The 8,604-nt window shown below is 34.9% G+C and overlaps 1 pseudogene; it reads right to left on the bottom strand.

Moving 5' to 3' along the window:
• Positions 1 to 3,145: 3,145 nt before the first annotated feature.
• LOC108336629 (peroxisomal and mitochondrial division factor 2-like) lies at positions 3,146 to 5,377 on the bottom strand (annotated as a pseudogene).
• Between the last annotated feature and the right edge of the window lie 3,227 nt (positions 5,378 to 8,604).

The raw sequence follows: 8,604 nt of genomic DNA, 5'->3' as shown, positions 1-8,604 counted from the left end.
TGCGGTATCCGTAGATACTCGTAAAAAATTAAAAAAAAATATTTTATACATTTTTAAAATAAAATTACAACATTTTTAAAATAAAATTATAATATATATATAATATAAATTAAATTTTAATTTTAACCTAATAAAATATAATTTTATTTTTTTAATTAAAATATATATAAATTAATTTTTTTATTATTTTTTCGGGTAACGGATACTCACGGGTCAGATAGTATACTACTCGTATCCGACCCGTTTAAAAAATATTAAAATATCCGTTATTCGTTACCCACGAGTAATAAATATTTACAGATAATAACTATCCATTACAGATTTATTCGTGGATACATGTGCCCGCAAAGTTTTGGTCATCCCTATGATAATGATATCATAATAAAGATTTTATTATAATATTTTAATATAATGCATATGTTATCTTTTTATTGAGATTAAAAAAATGTTTTTTTAATTTTTTTAATTATTTGATTAATAAATTAAAATTTGAATATGAAAATATTATCATTTTGCATCAAAATATTCATATATATATATATATATATATATATATATATTAAAAATCACATGTAAAATTTAATAATAAAAATTATTTACAAAAAAATTTAAAAAAAGTAGAAAGTGTCAGAATCCATTTAAAACCCACTAAAAAACCCCAAGTAGTGGGAGCCAAGTGCTAAGGAGAGAGGCAGCGTTTCAGTTAATGGAAAACAGGTGGCTGCAGGAGAGTGGTCGTTTGGTTTTTAGTGACGGCAGTATTTAATGTCAAATTTCAAATGTCATGTCACTTCTCTGAATGCTTTCTTTCTTCTCAAAACGGTTGAAACCATTTTCTCGTCCTTCTCTCTAAATCTCCTTCATCTTCTCTCTAAGAAAATCTCATATTTTCTTCTTCTGATCACCTCTCAAGCACCGTTTGAACTCTCTCGGCATCAAGAGCTTTCGTTTAAACCGATCGGTTTGTGGTTCTAAGCCAGCGAGTTTCTTTCTCTTTAGCACGATCGTTTATTCTCGCATGCAAACCCCTATTTTTGGTCGCTTGAGCAAATTGTATTATTCTGAGTGTTTCTGGTTTTCTGTTTGGTTTAGTATTCCTAAAACGTGACTGACGAACGTAAAGTCTTGGGTAGTGGTGAGCTCTATTCTGCATCTGTGAGCATTCGGTTACGGTTAAAGGTAAGGGAAGCTTATATAATTTGATTAAGATTCTTGTTTTAAACGTTGATATGTTTGCATGATACGTTGTTTGATTATTTGATGAATACAAAATATGTGTGTTACTGCTTGTTTGGATGTGTGGATGGATGATTGATAAATGGTGTGAACTGAGTTGAGATAGGGTTTGATCTTCAAACTGTAGTATTTTGAGTAAATGTTGTAGTATGGTCGAGCGTCATTAGTGATCGTTCGATTCTTCATGGAAGTGCATAGTCTTAACTGATTTCTCATGCTTTAGGGATATTGTCTAAGAGTCATTCTATAATACTCGGTAGAATTAGGTAAACTGTGACCGAGAGTTAGTATTAGCCGTTCAGTTTTCCTTTGAGCGTCCGTCTATACTAAATTCTTCTTCTGGAGAGAATTTCGTTCATAAGATAGTGTTATAATATTATATATATATATATATATATATATATATATATATATATATATATATATATATATATATATATATATATATATATATATATATATATAAGCGTTCGGCCTAAGTGTAGTTCTCATTTAGGCTTCCTAAACAGTTTAGTTAATGTATTCTATACTACTTAAAGTCATAGACGTTATCGTTATTTTTCATTAAAAATAAGTGTGGCGCAATTGTATATATATATATATATATATATATATATATATATATATATATATATATATATATATTCATTCGTTTTATGTAAGTTTATTAGTGTTCAGTCTTGGACCAAACGTTCGATCTCAGTAGCGCTCGTTCCTGATAAGTATTTGGTCTTGGACCAGCGCTCGTTCAATAGTGTACGGTTTTCTACAGGGCTCGGTCTTAAACCAAGCGCTGGGTCTCGTTTCAGTAATCTATTATTATTGTTTTTAGAATAAGAGTCTTCAGCCAAACTCGACAGCGTTCGTTACTTCATAGTTTCTCATCAGTATTAGTATTGGGTGTCAAATAGTGTTGGTTTTTAAAAGGTGTTCGACCTAGAGTCTTAGTACTCGGCCTAGGCTTCGTGGCGTCCTGTTTGAACTCTTAGGGGTCTGTTTATTGAAGTGGATAAATTCGTAAATAGCGTTCGGTCATGTTAGTTTCTAAGAAGTGTTAGTCCAGTTGTACTTATGTTATGATGAGAAAGTGTGATCTTATTTCAGTTGAATATGTTGATGATGAAGTATAAGAGAATTTGAAATTTGATGTGAATGAAATAGTTTGGTTATGAAAGAGTATTCCAGGGAGGAATATCACAGAAAGTGGTTATTGATTGGTAAAGTATGAATGTGGGCAAAGCTTAGCGGGCGTTTATCCTGATATTCCATGATTACTCATTCTCACGTAGAGAGGAGTAAGTCAGGTGTGGGAATGACAAGAGGTCCTAGTCCATAAGGTTAACTTGGACGGAACGGATTAACCTTGAGTGACAGCTGTTGAGGGTATCCCAGTTACTACATCACCCGGGTGCATAAACGTCGTAGCTACACAGGATTCATACAGTCCGGACAGTCATAGTCAAGTGGTCGGTCTTTATATGTCCTTACGTATGAATTATGATTTGGTGTGGTTGATTTAATTATGAACATTGTATGTTGTTATTGAATTAATTAAATTGCATAAGCTCACCCTGTTTATCATTTTTGTCTGTGTTGTGCGTTTGGTTGTTGTCCTGTTGCAATGATCATCCGTGTGGATGTGAGTAGAAGGAGAAAAGCTGCTAGAAGAAGCATTGGAAGAAGCGGAAGTGAAGGTCGAACCTTAGGAACGTTCGGTCAGTTGTTGGCTCCACCTTTTGTAAGACCGTTCGGTACAAGTTCACTTTGTAAACCGTTCGATCTAGTTGTAGCTAGTGTGCGGTTTTAATTTCCCTGCTATTATGTAAGGCCGTTCGACCATGATAGTATCTCGTTGTGTGTAGAACTGATCTGTAGTATTATTAATATGTGATTAGTCTCGTATATGGTTTTATACTGTATTACGGTAGCCAACAACAGCTCTTGTAGACCCTGCTGCCACCACCGGCCACTGCAACTTTAATCCTTTCCCTTCATCATGTATGCCATTTACACCTCTATCAATATTCTCAATAGTCTCAACCGCCTTCTCATTCAACAATAAAATCACCCTCTCAGCTTCCTTTATTTTCTCACGCAATTGAAGAATACTTGATTCCAAAGCCGCTACTTTCTCCTCAGATTCTCTAAGTGCCTCCTCCAACTTCAATTTCTGCTTAACCGACTCTTCCAACTCAGATTTATTTTCTCAGTAGTAACCTTCTCCAATTTCACCAACTTCTGTTTGAAACCATTGATCTCCTTCTCCTTTTCATCAACCCTATTTCTCATCTCCTCCTCGAACCTAATCCTCTAGTTCCTTTCCTCAATTTCCTTGGTTTCCAGAACTCCAATCTTTTTCTCCAAATCCCTAACCCTAACCGCACCCTCTACCTTCAACTTTTTTCAAAGCTGTCAGTTCCTTCCACAGAGACTCAACCAACGACTCCTTCTCCCCTAAATCCTTCCTCAATTCAGAAGCATCCGCCCTCGCCTCCTCCGACGCAGTCATCTCCGATATCAAATCGTGCTATAGCCTCGCCACATTTGTCTCCAGGTTTGTTGCCCTTGCCGCGATAACCTCGACCGAAACAACATCCTTCAAATCAACGTTTAATCGGTGGAAAGGAATTATAATCGGTAGAATGTGATTATAATCGGTGGAAAATGATGTTTCAAACGGTGGAATCGAAGGTAAAGGCGAAAAATATGAAGGTATGTGAGAAACCCTATCAGTAGATGTGGTTGGATGATGAGTGAAGCGAAAATGCAGAACTATGAAGAGAAATGGGGACTTACGGCTTAAGAACTCTCGAGAGAGTGAGAAGCTTCAGATGCTCGCAAGAGTGAAACGAGTGAATCTGTGGAAATGAGAGTCTTTCTCGCGAGAGAGGAAATGCTGAATGAAGATGTGGCTCTTGTGATGAAGTTGGGGTTTATGTGTGAAGATCGCGTCAAGCAAGCGCCTGTGGAAGGACTCAATACCGCCAAAGTGTGGCGTCGAGAAAGAAGGAATAAGTCTTTAGGTGTTCACAAGTAGAACGCGAGAGATATTAAAAACCAGGCATAATATATTATCCAAATTTTTCGCCCACGTATTATAACAAATGTCTATAACTCCGTTATAATATGTTTTGAACTTATTTATAAGTTTGTAACCGTTATAATATGTTTTGAATTTATTTATAAGTTTGTAACCGTGTTTTTATATTATGACTGATATTTATAATTATTATAATATGTTTTGAAATTATTTACAAGTTTATCATCATGTTATATATTATGACTGATTTTTATAACTACGTTATAATATGTCTTAAATTTATTACAATTCTACGACCGGTCAATCTACTATGGTCAATAATTTTTATCCGTCATATAATAGGTCGTCATAAAATGTCATTTTTCTACTAGTGTATATTCATATTATTATCGAATGCAATGGGATAGTTGAGCATACAATTTTTTGACGTAATAAATTGCTTTAATATTTTTATAACTTTCCTGTTACACATAATGTGGTATGATGTAAATTAAATGCTTTTGTTAGATGTTCCACTAATAAATATGTCAAATGTAAATTATATGGAAAATGTTTCTTTGACAACAAAATTTTGCCAACTATTTGACAACTACACGTGTTGCAATTTCATTGGTTGATTTTTAAAAGGTTTGAAAAAAGTTTTTTTTTGGTGAGGAGAGCATATTTGGAAAGAAAATTCAGAATGTCCCTTTCATTTCAGATTTCCCTCTTCTTCCTTTTTAGCTTTGTTTGTCACTCTCTCTCGTCTTCTTCCTTTTTGCCTTTGCTCGTCACTCTCTCTCGACCATTGAACGACGCTCATCGCCACTCTCTCTCGTCTTCTTCCTTTATGTCTTTACTCGTCACTCTCTCTCGACCATTGAATGACGCTCTCAGTCCATCATTTGAGTTGAATTTTTCTCTCTCGTCTTCTTCCTTTTTGCCTTTGCTCGTCACTCTCTCGACCATTGAACGATGCTCTCTGTCCTCCATTTGAGTTGGATTTTTCTCTCTTTGAACATTGTTGTATCTCCACCATTGTCCGCACATTTCTCTCTTTGGACTTCGCTCTTGCTCCATTGGTTGCAGTTGCATCTCCATTTCACTCTCGCTCCATCGCATTGTGGTTGGCGTTATTTAAAAAAAAACAAGAATCAACTCATTTGGAGTTCGGTGAAGAAAGTTATGAGCAAAACAACCAGCATAGGTCAGAGGTGACATTAATGTATAAAACGTTAACTTTAAGGAATTAACTGCACCTACTCAGATGCCCAAAAATCACAAATTAGTAATCATTGGAAAGAGTAATTGAGTCTATTTTCTAATAAAAAAAGAATCACGTCATTTGGAGGTTTGTGGGAAAAGTTATGTTTAAAATAGTCAACAAAGATCAAAGTTGACAGCATGTTATCTCATTCAAATTGCATTTGGGGAGTAACGTTTTCACAGCGGGGTTCAAGACTTAGCTAACATCATCACACCAACATTGGGTCTTTCCCCCACCAAGGACTGCCCAAAACCTAACCTTCAGGCTCTACTCACACTTAAAAGTTAAAAGGAACTCTCATCCATTCAAGAAATATGAAAAAATTACGTAAAATGTCTTTGGCTAGTTATGTGACCACAACTGGCTCCTGTCGCACAAGTTTTTGTACAAAACCAGATTTTTGTTCGTATAATCGTTTACGGGGTCCTTGTAATTGATTACAATGGCCAAAAAGGCCTACACTTGATTATCAAGGAATAATTTGAAAGGTCTTTGAGTATAGATTCCAACAAAACAAGAATCAACTCATTTGGAGTTCGGTGGAGAAAGTTAAGAGCAAAACAACTAGCAAAGGTTAGAGTTGGCAAGAATATATAAAGCGTTAACTTTAAGGATTAATTTATACCTACTCAAATGTCCAAAAATTAAAAATTAATAGTCATTGGAAAGCTTTTTTAGTCTAGTTTCTAATATAAAAAAAATCGCATCATTTGGAGGTCGGTGGGAAAAGTTATCATTAAAATAGCTAGGAAAGGTCAAAGTTCACAACATGTTAACTTGGTCATGACACCAACCTTGGGTCTTTCCTCCAAAGGCTTCCCAAAACCTAGTTTTTAGGCTCTACTCACACTTAAACATTAAAAAGAACCCTCATCCATTCAAGAAATATGAAAAAATTACGTAAAATGTCTTTGGTTACTTATGTGCCCACAATTGGCTCATGCAGCACAAGTTTTTGTACAAAACCATATTTTTGTTTGTGTAATTGTTTACAGGGTCCTTGTAATCGATTACAATGGCCAAAGAGGCCTAAAATTGATTACCAAGGGCTAATTTGAAAGGTCTTTGAGTCTATATTCCAACAAAACAAGAATCAACTCATTTGGAGTTCGGTGGAGAAAGTTAAGAGCAAAACAACCAGCAAAGGTCAGAGTTGCCAGGAATATATAAACCGTTAACTTTAAGGAATAAACTGTACCTACTTAGATGTTCAAAAATTATAAATTAGTAGTCATTGGAAAGCTTTTTGAGTCTAGTTTCTAATAAAAAAAGAATCGCAACATTTGGAGGTCGGTGGGAAAAGTTATCATTAAAAGAGCCAACAAAGGTCAAAGTTCACAGCATGTTAACTTGGTCATGACACCAACATTGGGTCTTTCCTCCACCAAGGGCTGCCCAAAACCTTGGTTTTTAGGCTCTACCCACACTTAAACATTACAAAGAACTCTAATCCATTCAAGAAATATGAAAAAATTACGTAAAATGTCTTTGGCTACTTATGTGGCCACAATTGGCTCCTATCGCACAAGTTTTTGTACAAAACCAGATTTTTGTTCGTGTAATCGTTTACGGGGTCCTTGTAATCTATTACAATGGACAAAAAGGCCTATACTTGATTACCAAGGCATAATTTGAAAGGTCTTTGAGTATAGATTCTAACAAAACAAGAATCAACTCATTTGGAGTTCGGTGGAGAAAGTTAAGAGCAAAACAACTAGCAAAGGTTAGAGTTGGCAAGAATATATAAAGCATTAACTTTAAGGATTAAACTGTACCTATTCATATGTCCAAAAATTATAAATTAGTAGTCATTGGAAATACTTTTGAGTCTACTTTCTAATAAAAAAAGAATCGCATCATTTGGAGGTCAGTGAGAAAAGTTATCATTACATGTTAACTTGGTCATGACACCAACATTGGGTCTTTCCTCCACCAAGGGCTTCCCAAAACCTAGTTTTTAGGCTCTACTCTCACTTAAACATTAAAAAGAACTCTCACCCATTCAAGAAATATGAAAAAATTACGTAAAATGTCTTTTGTTACTTATGTGCCCACAGTTGGCTCCTGCAGCACAAGTTTTTGTACAAAACCATATTTTTGTTCGTGTAATCATTTACATGATCCTTGTAATCGATTACAATGGCCAAAAAGGCCTAAACTCTATTACCAAGGCATAATTTGAAAGGTCTTTGAGTTTATATTCCAACAAAACAAGAATCAACTCATTTGGAGTTCGGTGGAGAAAGTTAAGAGCAAAACAACCAACAAAGGTCAGAGTTGGCAGGAATATATAAACCGTTAACTTTAAGGAATAAACTGTACCTACTCAGATGTCCAAAAATTATAAAGTAATAGTCATTGGAAAGGTTTTTGAGTCTAGTTTCTAATAAAAAAATAATTGCATCATTTGGAGGTCGGTGAGAAAAGTTCTCATTGAAATAGCCAACAAAGGTCAGCATGTTAACTTGGTCATGACACCAACATTGGGTCTTTCCTCCAGCAAGGGCTTCCCAAAACCTAGTTTTTAGGCTCTACTCACACTTGAACATTACAAAGAACTCTCATCGATTCAAGAAATATGAAAAAATTACGTAAAATGTTTTTGGCTACTTATGTGCCCATATGGCTCCTACAGCACAAGTTTTTGTACAAAACCATATTTTTGTTCGTGTAATCGTTTACAGGATCCTTGTAATCGATTACAATGGCCAGAAAGGCCTAAACTTGATTACCGAGACATAATTTGAAAGGTCTTTGAGTCTATATTCCAACAAAACAAGAATCAACTCATTTGGAGTTCGGTGGAGAAAGTTAAGAGCAAAACAACCAACAAAGGTCATAGGTGCCAGGAATATATAAATTGTTAACTTTAAGGAATAAACTGTACCTACTCAGATGTCTAAAAATTATAAATTAGTAGTCACTGGAAAGAATTTTGAGTCTAGTTTCTAATAAAAAAGAATCGCATAATTTGGAGGTGGATGGGAAAAATTATCATTAAAATAGCCAGCAAAGGTCAAAGTTCACAACATGTTATCTCACTGAAATTGTTTTGGCTACTTATGTGCCCACAACTGGGTCC

Source organism: Vigna angularis, chromosome 7 (assembly GCF_016808095.1).
Source record: "Vigna angularis cultivar LongXiaoDou No.4 chromosome 7, ASM1680809v1, whole genome shotgun sequence".
Taxonomy (NCBI): Eukaryota; Viridiplantae; Streptophyta; class Magnoliopsida; order Fabales; family Fabaceae; genus Vigna; species Vigna angularis.
This window is presented reverse-complemented; position numbering and strand designations above follow the sequence as displayed.